Source organism: Schistocerca serialis, chromosome 2 (genome assembly GCF_023864345.2).
Source record: "Schistocerca serialis cubense isolate TAMUIC-IGC-003099 chromosome 2, iqSchSeri2.2, whole genome shotgun sequence".
Taxonomy (NCBI): domain Eukaryota; kingdom Metazoa; phylum Arthropoda; class Insecta; order Orthoptera; family Acrididae; genus Schistocerca; species Schistocerca serialis.
In genome coordinates, this window is record NC_064639.1 from 254,072,604 (window position 1) to 254,077,023 (window position 4,420).

General features: G+C 47.9%; 1 non-coding gene across 1 annotated transcript; it reads right to left on the minus strand.

The window, feature by feature from the left end:
* Positions 1-3,402: 3,402 nt before the first annotated feature.
* Positions 3,403-3,475, minus strand: Trnas-cga (transfer RNA serine (anticodon CGA)). The gene has a single exon. It is a non-coding gene; the product is annotated as a tRNA-Ser (tRNA).
* Positions 3,476-4,420: the final 945 nt, after the last annotated feature.

Genomic DNA, 4,420 nt, shown 5'->3' on the forward strand with positions numbered 1-4,420 from the left:
TGTTGTCTCATTATTATGAATGGTAAATAAATTCTGTTAAATTTCACTTGCACAGAAAATCACACATATTTAAAAGTTGTCGATTCAAAAATGTTTGGAGAAAGCGAGCCAAACACTATGATTTATTGGCAGGACACTTAAAAGGTGCACAGATCTGCTAAGAGAGTGCCACCATTGCGCTTGTCCGCCTTCTTCTGGAGTATGGAATCCTTACAACTTAGGACTGACGGGGGACGTCGAAAATGTTCAAAGAACGGCAGCTACGTTTGTATTATTGCGAAACGGGGGCGAATATATCACGGATATGAAGAATGATTTGGAGTGATAATCATCAAAGCAAAGGCATCTTTGGTTGTGGCGAGATCTTTTGGTGAAACTTTAATCACCAAATACCTCCTCGAAATGCGAATATATCTTGTTGGCGCCCACCTACATAGGGGAAACCACCATTGCCATAGAATAAGAGGAATCAGATCTCACAACGAAAGCTTTAGATGTTAATTTTTCCCATATGCTATTCGATAGTGGAACTGGCGAGCAATAGTCTGAAACTGGATCTATGAACCCTCTGCCAAATACTTACGGGGTGACAGTTATTGAACTACATGAAATAAGATCGCCATAACTTCTGAACGGTTTGCGTCAGGACATTCAAACTGCACGGTTGGCCGCGGGGCATGATGGGAATTAGTATGCGCTGTATGATTTGATTTAGCGACGAAGCCCACTGTCATTTGGATGGTTTCGTCAATAAGCAAAATTGGTGCCTTTGGGGGACTGAGAATCCACATGTCGCGAAGGAGAAGTCTCTTCAGCGGGTGACTGTGTGGTGTGCAGTGTCCAGTCACGGAATAATCAGTGCTAATTCCTTGATGGCATGGTGACTACCGAACGGTACGTGAAGGTTTTGGAAGAAGATTTCATCCCAATTATCCAAAGATACCCTGATTTCAACAAGATGTGATTCATGCAAGACGGACCTCGACCCCATCCACGCAGGAGAGTGTTAGATTTACTGGAGGAGTGCTTTGGGGACAACATTCTGGCTCTGTGGTACCCAGAGGTCACTGCCATAGCCCTCGATTGGCCGCCACATACTCCGGATATGAACACAAGCGACTCCTTGTGTGAGGCTATCTAAAAGACAAGGTGTACAGCAAACTACTGCGTAGCTGAAAACAGCCTATGTGGTCATCGACAGCATCGATGTCCCGACACTTGAGCGGGTCATTAAGAATTCTGCTATTCATCTGCGTCACATTATCGCCAATGATGGCAGGCATATCGAATATGTGGTAACCTAAATCCGAATATCTGTAGTGACGTTTACATGTTGAATAAAGTGTCTGCAAGCCTTAGTTTCTAACTAACTTACGTTCCTTTCCATATAGTTCAATAATTGTCTGAACTGACGAGTAGTCTTGTGGGCGTGTGTGCATAGATGTAGATGTAGGCTAAGGAGGGTACCTGTAATATACACTCCTGGAAATTGAAATAAGAACACCGTGAATTCATTGTCCCAGGAAGGGGAAACTTTATTGACACATTCCTGGGGTCAGATACATCACATGATCACACTGACAGAACCACAGGCACATAGACACAGGCAACAGAGCATGCACAATGTCGGCACTAGTACAGTGTATATCCACCTTTCGCAGCAATGCAGGCTGCTATTCGCCCATGGAGACGATCGTAGAGATGCTGGATGTAGTCCTGTGGAACGGCTTGCCATGCCATTTCCACCTGGCGCCTCAGTTGGACCAGCGTTCGTGCTGGACGTGCAGACCGCGTGAGACGACGCTTCATCCAGTCCCAAACATGCTCAATGGGGGACAGATCCGGAGATCTTGCTGGCCAGGGTAGTTGACTTACACCTTCTAGAGCACGTTGGGTGGCACGGGATACATGAGGACGTGCATTGTCCTGTTAGAACAGCAAGTTCCCTTGCCGGTCTAGGAATGGTAGAACGATGGGTTCGATGACGATTTGGATGTACCGTGCACTATTCAGTGTCCCCTCGACGATCACCAGTGGTGTACGGCCAGTGTAGGAGATCGCTCCCCACACCATGATGCCGGGTGTTGGCTCTGTGTGCCTCGGTCGTATGCAGTCCTGATTGTGGCGCTCACCTGCACGGCGCCAAACACGCATACGACCATCATTGGCACCAAGGCAGAAGCTGAAGACGACACGTCTCCATTCGTCCCTCCATTCACGCCTGTCGCGACACCACTGGAGGCGGGCTACACGATGTTGGGGCGTGAGCGGAAGACGGCCTAACGGTGTGCGGGACCGTAGCCCAGCTTCATGGAGACGGTTGCGAATGGTCCTCGCCGATACCCCAGGAGCAACAGTGTCCCTAATTTGCTGGGAAGTGGCGGTGCGGTCCCCTACGGCACTCCGTAGGATCCTACGGTCTTGGCGTGCATCCGTGCGTCGCTGCGGTCCGGTCCCAGGTCGACGGGCACGTGCACCTTCCGACGACCACTGGCGACAACATCGATGTACTGTGGAGATCTCACGCCCCACGTGTTGAGCAATTCGGCGGTACGTCCACCCGGCCTCCCGCATGCCCACTATACGCCCTCGCTCAAAGTCCGTCAACTGCACATACGGTTCACGTCCACGCTGTCGCGGCATGCTACCAGTGTTAAAGACTGCGATGGAGCTCCGTATGCCACGACAAACTGGCTGACACTGACGGCGGCGGTGCACAAATGCTGCGCAGCTAGCGCCATTCAACGGCCAACACCGCGGTTCCTGGTGTGTCCGCTGTGCCGTGCGTGTGATCATTGCTTGTACAGCCCTCTCGCAGTGTCCGGAGCAAGTATGGTGGGTCTGACACACCGGTGTCAATGTGTTCTTTTTTCCATTTCCAGGAGTGTAATTGCCGCGCAGGATTAGCCGAGCGGTCTAAGACGCTGCAGTCATGGACTGTGCGGCTGATCCCCGCGGAGGTTTGAGTCCTCCCTCAGGCATGGTTGTGTCTGTTTGTCCTTAGGATACTTTAGGTTAAGTAGTGTGTAAGCTTCGGGATGATGACCTTAGCAGTTAAGTCCCATAAGATTCCACACACATTCTGCGGTGCAACATAGTGGCTTGCTTCAAACTCTGACATATTATTGCACTGTGTTCGAGATGGAACTCTACGCTGTGTATTCTGTCAGAGAGATGAGAATAGCTTTCTCCAAATGAAAACCATTAGTCAGAGTATCAATTCGTTAAATGAGTACTATCTCGTTAAAAACGCTTCTTTCTATGTATTAGGCTGAAATCATTGATTGCTTATATCTCTAGCAGTATAAGTGGGCTTGCGGTAAATTCCAAATAAGGATCTTGCTGTTCTAATATAAATAAATAAACACAATAAAAGAAACTTCCTAGCAGATTAAAACTGTGTGCCCGACCGAGACTCGAACTCGGGACCTTTGCCTTTCGAGGGCAAGTGCTCTACCATCTGAGCTACCCAAGCACGACTCACACCCCGTCTTCACAGCCTTACTTCCGCCAGTATCTTGTCTTCTACTATCCAAACTTCACAGAAGAAAGGATTAGAGTCTCGGTCCGGCATACAGTTTTAATCTGCCATGAAGTTTCATATCAGCGCACACTCCGCTGCGGGGTGAAAATCTCATTCTGGAAACATCCCCCAGGCTATGGCTAAGCCATGTCTCCGGAATATCCTTTCTTCCAGGAGTGCTAGTTCTGAAATATTCGCAGGAGAGCGTCTGTGAAGTTTGGAAAGTAGGAGACAAGGTACTGGCTGTGAGGACAGGGCGTGAGTCGTGCTTGGGTAGCTCAGATGGACAGCCGGCACGGTATCTCAGCGTGTTCGGTCAGAGGGTTACGTACCCTCTGTAATAAAAAAAAAACTGAGTTAATCGATCATCAACGAACTTAATCGGATGTCTTACGACGTCCGCCCCGAGCAGATACAACGAACAGAAGCGAACAAAATGAGATTTAAAAAAAAAATGGTAGAGCACTTGCCCACGAAAGACAGATGTCCCGAGTTCGAGTCTCGGTCCGGCACACAGTTTTAATCTTCCAGGAAGTTTCACAATAAAACAACATAAAATAAATAGAAAATTAAGTAAATAAACGAAATAAAATAAAAATAAAGAGGTTATTTTTTCATCACTGTCTCCGTGGTATTATTTACACTGTGGTGATGATTTTCTATTTGGAATCTGGAAACATTTTCATACGGAATATTAAACGTAAAGCCGCATGAAGGATGGCAAGTAGCTCTTGTGAAAACCCTGAATTGGCTTGATGAGATGAAGCGCGACAGTAGGAACGGAAATGTCTGAGTTAGTAATTAGACACGTGTTTTGTTTCTCGGTTTCCTGAGGGACGTGATGCAAAGCCAGTGGACCGAATGGAGCAGTTGTCGAGCACACATGATCGCGCAGAC